This window comes from Henckelia pumila, chromosome 1, assembly GCF_033568475.1.
Source record: "Henckelia pumila isolate YLH828 chromosome 1, ASM3356847v2, whole genome shotgun sequence".
NCBI lineage: Eukaryota > Viridiplantae > Streptophyta > Magnoliopsida > Lamiales > Gesneriaceae > Henckelia > Henckelia pumila.
Genome location: NC_133120.1, coordinates 140705212 through 140723209, shown reverse-complemented (window position 1 = coordinate 140723209; position 17998 = coordinate 140705212). Strand labels below are relative to the sequence as shown.

General features: G+C 39.3%; 1 pseudogene; it reads left to right on the top strand.

Moving 5' to 3' along the window:
* Positions 1-15872: 15872 nt before the first annotated feature.
* LOC140876529 (small nucleolar RNA R71) lies at positions 15873-15973 on the top strand (annotated as a pseudogene).
* Positions 15974-17998: the final 2025 nt, after the last annotated feature.

Sequence of the window (17998 nt, the reverse complement as noted above, 5' to 3'; positions counted from 1 at the left end):
TTAAAGGATTTATATCTTTTATATCTTGCAAAGTCCATCCAATTTCATTTTTATGCTTTTTAAGTAATATTATTAAATTTTCTTCTTGTTTTGGTAGGAGGGTAGAAGATATCACAATAGAATATGTTTGATTATCATCAAGAAAAGCATATTTTAATTCTATTGGTAAATGTTTTAATTCAAGTTTTGGATGATCATCTTCTTTTACTTCTTGAAGTACATTAATTTCTTCAAATAACTTTGATTTAAAAACATTTTTTGAATCAAAACTTTCCACTAAACAAAATTCAGATTGTTGATTTAAGTTTTCTTGGTGTATATTTTCTTCAACGATTGTTTCTATTGCATTATCATCTTCATCTTCATTAATAATTGGTTGTTTACATAAATTGAACACATTAAGTTTTAAAGTCATATTTCCAAAAGACAATTTCATTATTCCATTTAGACAATTAATTAAAGCATTTGAAGTTGCGAGAAATGGTCGTCCTAATATTACTGGAATTTTATTATGTGAGACCTCGATTCTAATCATCAAAACTCGGGATAAACAATAATTAAGCAAACAAAATCCAAGATTAAAAACAAAGGAATTTTATTTTTTTTTTTACAGGGAGGGACACGCGGGCGCGCATAACACCCTGTCCAGGAATCGGAGAGAGTGCAGGACGCGCAGGCGCGCCTTCTGGGCTGCGCGGGCGTGCATGGCCTGCTGTTTCTGCTCTAAAAATGACTCCAAAAGTGTAATATCATACCCAGAAGGACTCTAACATGATCCAACTAATATGTTTCCAACAACGAGGTATTCAAATAAATAAAAAGTGTAGAACATGCATCAATTCTAATTTCCACAATCCAAAATACAAATCGAGTTCGAATACAATCTAAGTTCGATTACATAATTGACTTCTACACAACAAGGCCTCACTCTATCAACTCGACCACCTAGCCATGCGATCTCTGACTTGGTCCTGCCCCACCTGTTTCCAAGCACACATACAAAGACAAGACAACAGACGGATAATCCGGTGAGAATACAATTCCCAGTAAAAGAGACAAACATGCAAATCAAATAATATATCAAAACATGATACATATATACAAGACAAGCAATTCCAAAAATCATCTCAAAAACTCAATTTAAATGCATAATGCAATGCATGTCCTTAAAATCTGGGATTATCAAGTCCGGATAATCAAGAAATTACTGCTTTTGCTTTTGGGGATCCCGAGGATGAGATCACGTAAACAACTCACCGAATCTCCCGATCGAGGAGTTGCTACGTATCTCCCATCCTCTAGACTTTGGTGCAACTATAAGGAGTATGCTAGCACTAGGTGAAACGGCTACACCTAGGCCACTCACAATATAGCCCCCAAAACGTCTAACATAAAAGGGCTGTCCTGTCTGCTGAAATAAAGGATTCTTAGCTCAAGATGAATGCAATGCAAACATAACTCAATCAACTAAATTCAAGTAGAAGCAAATAACGTGCAAGCATGTGATTCTTCAGAACACTCGAATCAAGTCGGATTCGAGTCACTCGTTCCATTCAAGTCTAAATCATCTTATACCTCTTTCAAACGTCGATGCTCCAACCTGGAAACAACAACAATTCCTCAATCAAGATTCAATCAAACTTCCTCAATCGATAATAAGAAATCGATACTATACCGGCTACAATCTTCAAAGAGTTTCAACTCCTACAACCTCGCAACTCAACGACCTTCAAACAATCTGTAAAAGAAGTAATAAAGGCTCGAGATTACATACAACTCAAACGAAGACTTGGCTCAAACAATTCAAACCGATTGACAAAACAAAACTCAAACCGACGACATAACGGCTGTATTCTGATCAAACCGGAAACGCAGACAGCATAATATCAATCCAAAAAACTCTTATCAATCAACATTCAACCATAACAATCCAATTCCAAAAAATCATAAAAACTCAACTTTCATAAATCCTTCAAAAATCATAACAAATCCGAACGACGCTATATTTCGAAACCGACAGATAATAAACGATCAGAACTCTGCCAAGAACAACATAATCAACTCTCGAACGATTCTAACAAAATCCAAAAAATAGAATGAATCTGATCGTAGAAAAACTTATGATATAACGAAGCTCTCGCAGCCGTAATCGCTAATCTGCCTTCAGAAATAAATTTTAACGGACGGATCGAGCTCGGACTGAAATCCAAAAGCTTGAAACTCACGTTGAGTTCTTCAATGGAGGAGGCGGCTTGGAGGAAGGAGATTGGATGAAAGAATGAGTCAAATCCCTCTTAAATATCTAACAAAACCTATATTTGCATTTTAGTCCTTGAAAATTCCAAAATTTGCAAAATAGACCCTGATAAAAATCAAGTCGGCTCTTGAACTCTGTAATCTCCGATTATCTCAAATAAAGTCGATTAAGATAATTTGGGGCGTTACAATTCTCCCCCTCTAAGAAAAGATTTCGTCCTCGAAATCAACACGGTTCCAACACGAACTCTGCCTCTCCAAATACTCCTTCAAGTCCGTCAATCAAAAGTCGACTCATCTCGTCAAAAAATCCTCCTAAGATCAGTCACAATCGAATCATCTCTAGTTCCAACTCAAGGCATAACATCTAAAGTTAGACTCGTCTAATCTGGTTGTCCGTCGTTCTGAGGATATCGAACTGAAAAAGTTGAAATCAGACAACAAAATCTCATCGAAGTCTATGCCAAAAGAACGAGTGATCGAGGATCTCTGTCTAAACTGACAGAATTCGGCAAAACATGACATCTGACGACCTCTGACAAGATATCAATCCTCTAGTCTTTACTGAAAGTCATTCTGTACAGAAAATGGTAGCAGATTCCAACAATCGGTCAATCGAAGTCAGATAGTAGATAAATAAGAACAGCTCAAAACATCAGTTGCTGCATACAAATCCTCAGAAAAAGATTCGCAGTAAGAATCTCAAACAATCTAATCCTCTTTTCTGCCTCCAAATCAGTTCCGTCTGCGAAAACAAATACTCCAACTCTTAAGATTTAGAAAAGATAGCGGAAATCTCCTCATAAGATAATAGAAAACAGATCTTCTAATCGATAAAATTGCTGCGAGCTCAAAGTCCAGATTCAGACATTGAGTCTCGAGCGTCTTCAGCTGTCTCGATGTCTAGACTATAGTGTGATTCCTCTGAATAAGAGTATATCCAAATTCTTGATAAGAATAAATAATGAGTACTGAAAGATCATCCTTACTGAAATCAAGAATACTGGAGTGCTGATCCACAGAAATTCCGTCACCAGATCATACAACCGAAGAAGACCATTTGATCCAAAAAGAATTAGGACAACGAAGAATAGCATACAATTGCTCGGCACCACAATCTGCTAAACAATTCTCAAAAGCTCTGAATGATCAGTACAATTCTCATTCCAAAAAGATAAGAAATCAACGATAAGAATTTCTAGTCTCAACTAATTCTTCCGAAAGATCTGGTTAATAGAAATTAACAACACTACTGGAGTATTAGTAAATTTCGAATGATTCAACCAAAGTTTAGAGGCATGATAAAAACTAAACAGATTCTTCAATAAGAAGGCAAGAGACTCACAAGTATCTATCAGTCAATAAGAGTAGAAAATCCAAAATCGAACGTTACCTGATCTATCATTATCGGGTGCATTCTAAGTCTGCGGATCCTCAGACAGAGCAAAAACTTGTGCCTGCTGTCTGGGATGGTTCTCATACTGATTACCTTCCTGTCTATTCTGCTGCTGAGGTTGGAAAGAGTGGATAGTAGATGCTTGCCTCTGAGGCTGAGCTGACTGTCTCGAAGAACTTCCACTCTGTGCTTGCTCAGGGACACGCTGAGGGCACGTTCTTGCAAAGTGCCCCGCCTGGTTACAGATATGACAGCTTCAAAAAATACCTCTACACTGATCACTGGAGTGACGCCCTCCGCAATTGGCACAAGACATGCTTGACTGACCCGAACTCTGTCCCGATCCATACTGCCTCGAGCCACTAGAGCTCGAAGAACTGCCTCCATGCTTCTTAAATTGCTTCCCCCTCGAAAGGTAGTAATCCTTCCTATTACCTCCACTTCTACCACCTTCAGAACTCGCTGGTTGATTCTGAATCTGAAATGATTGATTCTGGTATTGGGACGGTTGGTTCTGATATTGAGAAGGTTGTGTCTAAAACTGTCCTTGCTGCTACTGAGGCACAAACGTAGCTCCTCTATGTCTCCACAAACCTGTTTCAGCTCCTTTTGCATGATTCAAGACATCCGAAAAATTATCTGGCCTAGCAGTTTTTACCAGCGTGAAGATATCAGGGTTCAAGCCATTAATGAACTGGTCGGCTTTAGCTTCTTCGTTGTCGACAATGTGCGGTGCAAATCTCAACAAACTATCAAACTTGGATACGTATTCCTCAATATTCAAATTCCCCTGCCTCAGATTTGCAAATTCGGCTCCCTTGTCCTTTCGGTACGAAATTGGGAAAAATCGTTTATAAAACTCAGACTTAAACAGATTCCAGTTAATAGTTGTACCTCGGTTCTCCATGGATCTTTTCGTCGTGATCCACCAGTTCTTAGCCACACCACGAAGCTGATGAATGACTAACCTAGTTTGGTGGTTGTCAGAATAGTCAAGGGAATCGAACAATTGATCCACGTCATCCAAACAACTCTCACAGACAACTGGATTCTCTGTACCCATCAACAACGGTGGATTAAACGACTGAAACCTCTTCAGCAAGGTTTCCATAGGCGTCGCTATGGCATCCATCTGATCAGTCTCGGTACTAGCTTGCTTAGTTGCAGGAATAACTGGCGGTGGGTTCCTGTTAATAACTCGACGTGGACCCATCTGATAATCAAAGGTTAGGACACATGATATCTCAATCGCTGAAATCGGTGCCCTTGCAACCTCTCAGTATTCGGATACCAGTTGATAACAAAACAGTTATATCTCAAGTAAATCATGCTTTAAAAATTTAAATCACATAATCATGTAACTCAAATAATTCTCAACAATAAATCATGCTCGCATGATATTTAAATAACTCAATCACATGCGAGAATTCAATTCATGCGGACTCGATCTACCCCGCTTACTTCTAAATTTAGCCCAAGAATCTTTTCGCTCTGATACCACTTAATGTGAGACCTCGATTCTAATCATCTAAACTCGGAATAAACAATAATTAAGCAAACAAGATCCAAGATTAAAAACAAAGGATTTTTTTTTTTACAGGGAGGGACGCGCGGGCGCGTTAAATGAGGCGCGGGCGTGCATAACACCCTGTCCGGGCATTGGAGAGAGTGCATGACACGCGGGCGCGCCTTCCGGGCTACGCGGGCGCGCATGGCCTGCTGTTTCTACTCTAAAAATGACTCCAAAAGTGTAATATCATACCCAGAAGGACTCTAACATGATCCAACTAATATTTTTCCAACAACGAGGTATTCAAATACATAAAAAGTGTAGAACATGCATCAATTCTAAGTTCCACAATCCAAAATACAAATCGAGTTCGAATACAATCTATGTTCGATTACATAATTGACTTCTACACAACAAGGCCTCACTCTATCAACTCGACCACCTAGCCATGCGATCTCTGACTCGGTCCTGCCCCACCTGTTGCCAAGCACACATACAAAGACAAGACAACAGCCGGATAATCCGGTGAGAATACAATTCCCAGTAAAAGAGACAAACATGCATATCAAACAATATATCAAAACATGATACATATATACAAGACAAGCAATTCCAAAAATCATCTCAAAAACTCAATTCAAATGCATAATGCAATGCATGTCTTTAAAATCTGGGATTATCAAGTTCGGATAATCAATAAATTGCTGCTTTTGCTTTTGGGGATCTCGAGGATGAGATCACGTAAACAACTCACCGACTCTCCCGATCGAGGTGGTTCTACGTATCTCCATCCTCTAGACTTTGGTGCGACTATAAGGAGTGTAGTATCGCGTAACCAAAATCAGTTATTAAGGAATTAATCATAATTACTTGGATAGAGTTCGGAAGCTCCGAAGGTGAGTTTGGAAGTTCCGATCAGGATCGGAAGCTCCGATGTAGGATCGGAAGCTCCGATCGATATTACGTCATGCATGACGTGTGGCAGGATAGGAAGCTCCGATCACCCCTATCCGAAGTCAACAAGTGATATTTTGACACGTGGCAGATCAGGATCTTCGGAAGCTCCGATGGCAGGATCGGACGTTCCGATCGAGGTTCGGACGTTCCGATCGAGGTTCGGACGTTCCGATCGAGGATCGGAAGTTCCGATCGTTGTCTATAAATAGAAGGCCGAGAATTCATTTTCAATTGCCAATTTCGGATTTCCTCTCTACTCTAGTCGTATTCGAGTTTTTCTAGCCCTCCTAGGCTTGCCCCGGGAGTCGTCGAGGCGTTCGATAGTCGTACCGGAGTTGTGCCCAAGTTCTGGAGGCATCGGCATCAAAGGGCTAACGATGGACGAAGGTATAGCTTTTTCTTCCTATAAATATTTAGGAGTATGAAATAGTTTAGTTAAGGGTTTTAGAGCGCTTTAATGATAGTAGTATCATTTGGCAGTGTAGAGCAGACTATAGGCGTGGACCTAGAGTTGGTAGAGCTTGCACTGTTTTGAGGTACGAAAGTACTGTTCGAGATATCCTGACTGAGTATGCATGTATTATGTGACTGCATGGTTTATATGTCATTGATTTATGCTGCATTCATTTGCATAATGAGCTATCTCCTTCGAGATGTCTGTTAGTAGGGTTTTTCCCTATCCTGTTAGTGGTTGGACTTCCATCGATTTGGGTCCGGCATATCCACTTGTATTATGGTATGGGAGCCACCTCCTGAAGCGACGACACAGCGTGCTACATACCAGGGCCCGGTCTGTCTCTGTTATCTGATCCTTGACCTCGAGTTTATAGGGAGTTCACTTTGCATGCATGTATACTCATACTCTTGCACTGAGCGTTTTATGCTCACATCTTGTACTCTATGTTTTTGGACACCCTATTCCATGGGGCAGGTTTGCGATTGGACGAGGCTGGGGGATCCAAGAGAGGCTAGGAAGTGGTTGGCCAGCTGGAGCTTCGTCTAGGTTTTATTTCTATTGTTTTGGGTTGATACAGCTATTCGATTTGGTTGTATAATATTTGGATAAATTACAGATTCCTTTCCTTGGGATTGTATTCATTTATGGTTTCCGCAAGATTATTCCGATATCTGTTTTATTAAGTTAATTGCATGCCTAAGTTCTGTTTAGTAGGTGATCCGGGTAAGGGTCACTACATTTATGGTATCAGAGCATGCAAAAGTATTCTTGGGATTTAGTCTTATCGTGAGGTATTTTTGTAGATGGCAGATCAAGATGACCAGAGTTCTCATGGCAGTATTGGTGGGTGTTGGGGTGATGGCGACCGAGAGCATCGTCGAGAACGGCGTCATCGTCATCATGACGACGAGCGTTTCACTGTGCGTCGATTCTTAGCTATGGGTTCTAAGCCCTTAGTTGGAGGTGAGTCTCCGGAGGATGCGGAGAACTGGTTAGACCGCATGGAGATGACTTTTCAGACTTTCCAATGCACCGAGGAGCAGAAGATGGATACCCTGGGTTATCTTCTGGATGGACGTGAGCGCAGGTGGTGGAGGTTTACTTCTGCACCATTTGTTGCAGCGAGAGGAGTGGCCACCTGGGCCGAGTTCCGCACAGCTTTTCAAAAGTTTTATTTTCCTCCTGCACTCCAACAGTCGAAGGCAGGTGAGCTACTGAGTCTGCGACAGGGAGCCATGTCTATCGATGAGTATCAGCAGAAGTTCTTTGATCTGCTATCCTATTTCCCCGAGATTGCTGACAGCTCTGGGATGAAGTATAATCTGTTCCTTCAGGGCCTTAACCCTGAGGTCCATGACCGTGTGGCAGTTGGCGACGACATGTCCTATGAGGGTTTGGTGAGCCGTTGTCACCAGGCGGAGGACAGCATTCGACGGAATAGGTCTTTCTCTCAGTCGAGACCTGCTAGTTCTTTGGGTCCCTGTGCCCAATATTTCAAGAAGTCTGGATCTTCTTCTTCCTCTGGCTCTGCTGGTGTTGTCCATTTCGGTAAGAAGGACAAGTGTGATCACTGTGGGAAGAACCATCTATCCGACAAGTGCCGTAGAGCTTCTGGAGCTTGTTTCCGTTGTGGTGATACTGGTCATATCCGGAGGGATTGTCCACTATCTGGGGGAGACGGTTCTGGTTCTGGTTCAGGATCTGGTTCTCAGGCCACCATTCAGCAGAGGTCGCAGGGACAGCCTGCTGGGAGTTCTCATTTGAGGCCACGAGCTTCTTGCCAGGTGTTTGCCCTGAGACATGATCAGGCAGTGGAAGAGAATGAGAAAGTCATCGCAGGTACATTTCTGCTTTATGGTATACCTGCTCTTGTACTTATTGACACTGGTGCATCTCATTCCTTCATTTCTGCACGTTTTGTTAAGAGACATAAGTTACCATGCATTGCACTAGACGTAGTGATGTCTTTTTCTACTCCGACGGGCCAATCTGCTTTGGCTAAGCGTCTAGTGATGGGTTGCCCTTTAGAGTTCGAAGGGAACATTCTGTTAGCAAATCTCATGGTCCTGGCGATGGACGAATTTGATTGCATTCTGGGAATAGATATGTTGACTACCTATCGAGCTTCAGTGGATTGCTATCAGAGATTAGTACGCTTTCATCCGGAGGGGAGTGAGAGCTGGTTTTTCTATGGTGAGGGAGCGCGACCCCTGATGCCTTTGGTATCATCTTTGAGAGCTTGTCGAGCTGTAGAGTCTGGCGGGGAAGGCTACCTTATCTATGCAGTTGATTTGTCCGCGGAGAGTATTGGGATAGAGAACATTCCTGTTGTGGATGAATTTCCAGATGTATTTCCTGATGAGATTCCGTGTTTTCCTCCTGCTAGGGAAGTCGAGTTTGGCATAGAGTTGATGCCGGGTACTTCACCTATTTCTCGAGCACCGTATTGTCTAGCTCCGTCAGAGATGCGTGAATTGAAGAATCAGCTACATGATCTTTTGGACAAGGGGTACATTCGTCCTAGTGTATCTCCTTGGGGAGCTCCTGTTCTCTTTGTGAAGAAGAAGGATGGGCCGATGCGGTTGTGCATTGACTATTGGCAGCTGAATCGAGTCACTGTGAAGAACAAGTATTCGTTGCCTCGTATTGATGACTTGTTTGATCAGTTGCAGGGCACGTCAGTTTACTCCAAGATTGACTTGAGATCTTGGTATCATAAGTTGAGAGTCAGTGATCAGGACGTAGCCAAGACTGCATTCCGTACTCGCTATGGGCATTACGAGTTCCTAGTGATGCCATTTGGTTTGACTAATGCGCCGGCTATATTCATGAATTTGATGAACCGTATCTTCAGGAAGTATTTGGACAAGTTTGTCGTGGTCTTCATTGACGACATCTTGGTGTATTCGCGTAATACGAAAGAGCATGTTTCTCACTTGCGGTTGGTACTGCAGACTCTTCGAGATGAGCAGTTGTACGCCAAGCTGAGCAAGTGTGAGTTCTGGATGGATCGAGTGGTCTTTCTTGGCCATATCATATCCAAGCTAGGAGGGGATTTCTGTTGATCCAAGCAAGATTGAAGAGGTGCTTAATTGGTCGCGTCCGACGACAGTTGCTGAGATCCATAGTTTTCTGGGTCTAGCAGGGTATTATCGTCGCTTCATTCTGAACTTTTCTCAACTAGCTCGACCGTTGGCGCAGCTTACTCGCAAGGGTGTGGATTTCGAGTGGTCCTCCGAGTGTGAGGAGAATTTCTGTGAGCTTCGACGGCGGTTGACTTTTGCGCCGGTGTTGGCATTATCGTCAGGATCTGGAGGGTATGTGGTATACACTGATGCTTCTCTTCAGGGGTTAGGTTGTGTTCTGACTCAGAATGGGCATGTGATCGCATACGCTTCTAGACAGCTGAAGCTTCACGAGGACAACTATCCAGTCCATGATTTGGAGTTAACAGCCATTGTGTTCGCTTTGAAGATCTGGCGTCATTATCTGTATGGCGAGAAATTTGAGATCTTCACCGACCATAAGAGTCTCAAGTATTTGTTCACTCAGGCGGAGTTGAACATGAGGCAGAGACGTTGGATGGACTTTCTTAAGGACTATGATTGCGAGATTAAGTACCATCCGGGAGCTGCTAATCTCACCGCTGATGCTTTGAGTCGCAAGGTGCGACTATCCGCACTTCAGACTTGTTCGATGTCTAGTGCGATCGGTGATTGTTGTACTTCAGGATATACCTTCAAGAATAAGAAAGGTATGCAGAGTTTCCAGATGTTTGCGATATTATCTGAGCCAGCTTTGTATTCGCGGATTCGAGATGCTCAGATGTCTGATTCGAAGACCCAGCGTTTAGCTCGTCTAGCTAACAAGGGTAGCTCGTCTGGATTTCATTATCAGTCAGATGGTTTTCTGTGTTTGTCTGGTAGGCTTGTGATTCCGCAGGATGGAGTTGCGAGAGGAGATTTTGTCTCAGGCGCATCGCACTAAGTTGAGTATTCATCCTGGGAGCAACAAGATGTACAAGGATCTACATACTCATTTCTGGTAGAAGGGTATGAAACGCAGTGTTTATCAGTTTGTTTCGAGATGTTTGGTGTGTCAACAGGTCAAAGCAGAGCACCGACGACCTGGAGGATTGCTTCACAGTCTGCCTATTCCTGAATGGAAATGGTAGTTTATCACAATGGATTTTGTGACCCATTTGCCGGTATCCCCGAGGAACTGTGATGCTATTTGGGTTGTGGTGGACCGACTCACCAAGTCAGCGCATTTCATTGCCTATAGTTGAGAGTACAATGTGGATCGTATGGCTCGGTTGTACATTCAGGAGATCGTTCGACTTCATGGAGTGCCTGTGAGCATTGTCAGCGATCGGGACCCCAGGTTCACTTCTAGATTCTGGGGGAGTGTTCAGCGTGCGATGGGTACTACTCTCAGTTTGAGTACTGCCTATCATCCGAAGACTGATGGTCAGTCAGAGCGCACTATCCGTACTTTGGAGGATATGCTTATAGCGTGCGTCATGGATTTTGGTTCAGCCTGGCAGGATCATTTGCCATTGATCGAGTTCGCGTACAACAACAGCTATCATACTAGTATTGGGATGGCACCTTTTGAGGCGTTGTACGGGCAACGTTGTCATACTCTACTCTTCTGGGAAGAAGTGGGGGAGAGACAAGCTGAGGGACCGCAGCTTATCCAGCAGGCGGTAGACATTGTCGATCAGATCAAGAAACGGATTAAGACTGCACAGGGTCGTCAGGCCAGTTATGCTAATATCAAGCGTAGGCCTTTGCAGTTCGATGTCGGGGAGAAAGTGTTTCTGAGAGTATCACCTTTCCGCAAGATTCTCAGATTCGGCCTTAAGAGCAAGTTGTCTCCCAGGTTTATCGGTCCATTTGAGATCTTGGAGAGCATTGGCGATTTGTCTTATTGACTAGCTTTGCCACCACATCTATCCAGTATTCACGACGTGTTTCACGTATCTCCGTTGCAACGGTATGTGGCGGATGAGTCTCATATTCTGCAGCGGTCTGAGGTTCAGGTGAGCAAGGATTTGACCTATGTTGAGAAACCTATTCGTATCCTGGATTATAAGGATAAGGTTTTGCGAAACAAAGTCATTCCTCTTGTTTTAGTTCAGTGGCAGCGCCGAGGCAATGAGGAAGCTACTTGGGAGCTTGAGGACAGGATGCATGAAGACCATCCTTAGTTGTTTTGATTTCATTCTTAAGTTGTATTCAGTTGCAAACTCTGTAAACGTTTGATTTGAATAAAGAATGTTTCTGATTTCTGTATTTCATTCAGTACTTAAGATCTGATTTCGAGGACGAAATATCTTAAGTGGGGGAGAATGTAGTAGCCCGTAACCAAAATCAGTAATTAAGGAATTAATCATAATTACTTGGATAGAGTTCGGAAGCTCCGAAGGTGAGTTTGAAAGTTCCGATCAGGATCGGAAGCTCCGATGTAGGATCAGAAGCTCCGATCGATATTACGTCATGCATGACGTGTGGCAGGATCGGAAGCTCCGATCACCCCTATCCGAAGTCAACAAGTGATATTTTGACACGTGGCAGATCAGGATCTTCGGAAGCTCCGATGGCAGGATCGGACATTCCGATCGAGGTTCGGACGTTCCGATCGAGGATCGGAAGTTCCGATCGTTGTCTATAAATAGAAGGCCGAGAATTCATTTTCAATTGCCAATTCCGGATTTCCTCTCTACTCTAGTCGTATTCGAGTTGTTCTAGCCTTCCTAGGCTTACCCCGGGAGTCGTCGAGGCGTTCGATAGTCGTAGCGGAGTTGTGCCCAAGTTCTGGAGGCATCGACATCAAAGGGCTAACTACGGACGAAGGTATAACTTTTGCTTCCTATAAATATTTAGGAGTATGCAATAGCTTAGTTAAGGGTTTTAGAGCGCTTTAATGATAGTAGTATCATTTGGCACTGTAGAGCAGACTATAGGCGTGGACCTAGATTTGGTAGAGCTTGCACTGTTTTGAGGTACGAAAGTACTGTTCGAGATATCCTGACTGAGTATGCATGTATTATGTGACTTCATGGTTTATATGTCATTGATTTATGCTGCATTCATTTGCATACTGAGCTATCTCCTTCGAGATGTCTGTTAGTAGGGTTTTTCCCTATCCTGTTAGTGGTTGGACTTCCATCGATTTGAGTCCGGCATATCCACTTGTATTATGGTATGGGAGCCACCTCCTGAAGCGACGGAACAGCGTGCTACATACCAGAGCCCAGTCTGTCTCTGTTATCTGATCTTTGACCTCGAGTTTATAGGGAGTTCACTTTGCATGCATGTATACTCATACTCTCGCACTGAGCATTTTATGCTCACGTCTCGTACTCTGTGTTTCTGGAAACCCTATTCCATGGGGCAGGTTTGCGATTCGACGAGGCTGGGGGATCCAAGAGAGGCTAGGAAGTGGTTGGCCAGCTGGAGCTTCGTCTAGGTTTTATTTCTGTTGTTTTGGGTTGATACAGCTATTCGATTTGGTTGTATAATATTTGGATAAATTACAGATTCCTTTCCTTGGGATTGTATTCATTTATGGTTTCCGCAAGATTATTCTGATATCTGTTTTATTAAGTTAATTGCATGCCTAAGTTCTGTTTAGTAGGTGATCCGGGTAAGGGTCATTACAAGGAGTATGCTAGCACTAGGTGAAACGGCTACACCTAGGCCACTCACAATATAGCCCCCAAAACGTCTAACATAAAAGGGTCGTCCTGCCCGCTGAAATCAAGGATTCTTAGCTCAAGATGAATGCAATGCAAATATAACTCAATCAACTAAATTCAAGTAGAAGCAAATAACGTGCAAGTATGTGATTCTTCGGAACACTCGAATCAAGTCGGATTCGAGTCACTCGTTCCATTCAAGTCAAAATTATCTTATACCTCTTTCAAACGTCGATGCTCCAACCTGGAAACAACAACAATTCCTCAATCAAGATTCAATCAAACTTCCTCAATCGATAATAAGAAATCGATACTATACCGGCTACAATCTTCAAAGAGTTTCAACTCCTACAACCTCGCAACTCAACGGCTTTCAAACAATCTATAAAATAAGTAATAAAGGCTCGAGATTACATACAACTCAAATTAAGACTTGGCTCAAACAATTGAAACCGATTGACAAAACAAAACTCAAACCGGCGGCATAACGGTTGTATTCTGATCAAACCGGAAACGCAGACATCATAATATCAATCCAAACAACTCTTATCAATCAACATTCAACCATAAAAATCCAATTCCAACAAATCATAAAAACTCAACTTTCGAAAATCCCTTCAAAAATCATAACAAATCCGAACGACTCTCTATTTCGAAACCGACAGATAATAAACGATCAGAACTCTGCCAAGAACAACATACTCAACTCTCGAACGATTCTAACAACATCCGAAAAATATAATGAATCTGATCGTAGAAAAACTTACGATAGAACGAAGCTCTCGCAGCCGTGATCGCTAATCTGCCTTTAGAAATAAATTCTAACGGACGGATCGAGCTCGGACTAAAATCCAAAAGCTTGAAACTCACGTTGAGTTCTTCAATGGAGGGGGCGGCTTGGAGGAAGGAGATGGGATGAAAGAATGAGTCAAATCCCTCTTAAATATCTAACAAAACCTATATTTTCATTTTAGTCCCTGAAAATTCCAAAATTTGCAAAATAGACCCTGATCAAAATCAAGTCGGCTCTTGAACTCTGTAATCTCTGATTATCTCAAATAAAGTCGATTAAGATAATTTGGAGTGTTACACATTATGTACTTATATTTGTTGTGTATCTAAGACAATAAAATCCACAGGATATATGAATTTATCAACTTGAACTAACACATCTTCTACAATACCTCTAGGTATTTTGATTGACCTATCGGCTAGTAAAAGAGTAACAGATATAGGTTTTAAATCTCGCAACTTAAGTTTTTCATAAAATGAATAAGGAAGTAAATTTGCATTGGCTCCCAAATCTAACAAAGATTTTTTAATTTTATTTTTTCCAATAATACATGAAATTGTTGGACAACCAGGATCTTTATATTTCAAAGTAGAATTATTTTAAATTATAGAACTTACTTGTTCAGTTAAGAATGCTTTCTTCTTTACATGCAATTGTCTTTTCACAGTACATAAATCTTTCAAAAACTTTGCATAAGATGGTACTTGTTTAATAGCATCTAATAATGAAATATTTATTTTTACTTGTTTAAAAACTTCATAAATATCAGAATATTTTTTTTGTTTTTTATTGTTTACTAATGCATGTGGAAAAGGAAGAGGTTTATTTGACTCATTCATTATTTCAGATAATTTATCATCAACTTTCCTATTTTTAGGACTCAAAGTATCACCTTTCTCGAAAGTATCAGGATTTGAATCCTTACTCTTTGAGTTTGACTGATCTTTGTTTTCATCACTATATGGATCATTAAATATTTTACCACTTATAATAGTAATAACAGATTTTACTTGATCAAATTTATCTTGATTTTGATTTTTAGGATTAGGTTGTGGTTGAGATGGAAATTTTTCCTTTTCATGAATATTAAGTGCAGATGCAAATTTTTCAAGATTTTCTTTCAAATCATTCATAGATTGAATGTTTGAATATTGATAGACTCTTGATTTTGAATGTAAGCATTAATTTCATCTTCAAAATGTTTTTCTTGGAGGTGGGATATAAGGAGCATAACCTTGGTGATTTTGGTTATTTTGAAAATGATGTTATGAAGGTTGTGCATTATTATCGTTCCTGAAACTAAAATTAGGATGATTTATCCAACCAGGATTATATGTTTGTGATAAAGGATCTAATGATGGTTTTTTAAAATTGTTAACATAATTGTCTTGTTCATGGAGACATTCTTTAAATGAAGGCAAAATTGGACAATTTTTGTAAGATAATCATGTGTGTCACATATATGAAAAACAGTTTCTTGAACACTTTTTAATTGATCACTCTTTTTCATCTCTAATGACTCGATTTTTCTTGCTAAAGATGCAAGTTTAGCTTGAATATCTGCATCATCTTTAAGATGATAAATACCAACTCCATTTGTTGAATTATTAGTTTTACTTTGTGGTTCAATTGAGCCTATATTGTCCCAATTTTGAGCATTTTCCGCTAATGACTCCAAATATTCCATAGCTTCATTTGGGATTTTTATTTTCAAAAGTTTCATTACACATGAATTATATCATTTGCCTTTATTTAGGTATTAAACCTTCATAAAAGTGAGAAACTATTCTTCATATTTCAAAACCATGATGTGGGCATGTATTAAATAACTCTTTATATCTATCCCAACATTGATAAAATGTTTCCCCTTGTTTTTGAGAAAAAAATTGTAATTTGTCTTTTAAAAGAGTTTTTTCTATGAGAAGGGAAATTTTTTTTAAGAAATTGTTGTTGCATTTCTTCCCATGATCTTATTGAACTTGATCTCAAATTTTGCAACCATGTTTTAGCTTTATCATTTAAAGAAAAAGGGAAAAGCTTTAAGCGAACAATATCCATGCTACAATTTTGATCATTATAAGTGTTGCAAACCTCCTCAAATTCTCTTAAATGCAAATATGGATTTTCAGAATCTAAGCCATGAAAATTTGGTAAAAGTTGAATGATTTAAGGTTTAAAATTGAAATTAGATGCATCAGGAGGAAAAATTAAACAAGATGGTGTACTAGTTCTTATTGGATTCATATGGTGCCTAAGTGTTCTTGGTTGTTCATGTTCTTGATTATTATTATTATTATTATTATTATTATTATTATTATTATTATTATTATTATTATTATTATTATTATTATTATTATTATTATTATTATCATCATCATCATCATCTTGATTATTAGAATTATCCTCCATGTTTACAATATTTTCAGATATTCGAATAAGTCTACCACTTTGTTTACGACTCCAAAAAATCATACAATTAAAAACAACATAATATTTACACAAATAACATAATTAACAAAACTTAAACTTAAATTATACCACCCCGGCAACGGCGCCAAAAACTTGCTACTACTTAAATTATAATTCACCCAAGTGTAGGTTGTCTGCAAGTAATATACTCGTGAGTACAAGATCGATCCACAGAGATGATGTTGTAAGTTTAAGTTTAGCAATGATATATTATAGATGTACATATTACTATAAAATAAAAAGTACACAAATTATAAAATTGCCAAGGCTTCAAAGGTTCATTGTAGGTTTATTTAAGATTGCTTAACAAAAATAAATAAGCAAAACTAATATAACATAAAAGAACAATTAAATATTAAAAAAGGTATATCATATCATATAGTTTCCGCTATATAAATATCAGATTAACCGATATTTAATACATGGTACCCATAATATATATATAAATGCATAAATATAAATTGACATTAAAGTAAATGTTAGATCAAATCACAATATTTCATTTAGAACAACCGACAGAGCCACGCTATCGTTTAAATAAAATATATGACTTTTTATGTTAGATGCGAGAAAATTAATGTTAGTTGCGGAAAAATAAATGTTAGATGCAAGAAAATAAATGTTAGTTGCGGAAAAGTAAATGTTAGTTCAAATCACAATATATTATTTAGAACAACCGGCAGAGCCACGCTATTGTCTAAATAATATATATGACTTTATTATAAATTGATATATATTTTTATAGTATATAATTATTGTAGTATTTATTGTATCATATTAGACAACAAATCAAGGTAACCACATTTAAGGTACCATATATTTGATGTAAATAGATAGCAATAAATCATCTAAATTATACCTACAAATAAAGATCAATTAGTAAAACAAAATAAAAATAAAAAAGAGAAGAATATACAAAATATAAACAATCTTACTTGACCAGCAATGAAACATTTTCACCTTGACATAAAAAGATTTAGCTTGTCATGAACATAAGATTCAAGAGTAAGCATAAATACTTAAACTTGGAGAAATATGCACATTCAAACTCTTATTCTTACACACACAATATTTATTTTACAAGTAAGGAATTTCTCTACACTTTTGCACACTTCAAAGCTTATACAACACATCTATTTATAGGCTAAATTAGAGCAAGAGTCCAAGACTCATTAAATGTGAAATAGTAAAGTTTGTGAGTTCTTGTCTCCTTGAATGTCAATACTTTGACCCAAATTTAATTGGCGTGTTTGATGTCTTAAATCACTGATTCAGCCTTTCTATTCAGCATAGCACACGTAGGAAATTTTGTGTTCATGTGTTTGGATATATGTTTCACCTTTTTTGGATAAAAAGTGAATTATTTATGATATTTTTACTCTAAGCTGGTCATAGTAAAAGTAAATCTGTCTCCATTTTGATGTTTGATAATTTTGATCATCTTAATGAGGTTTTTG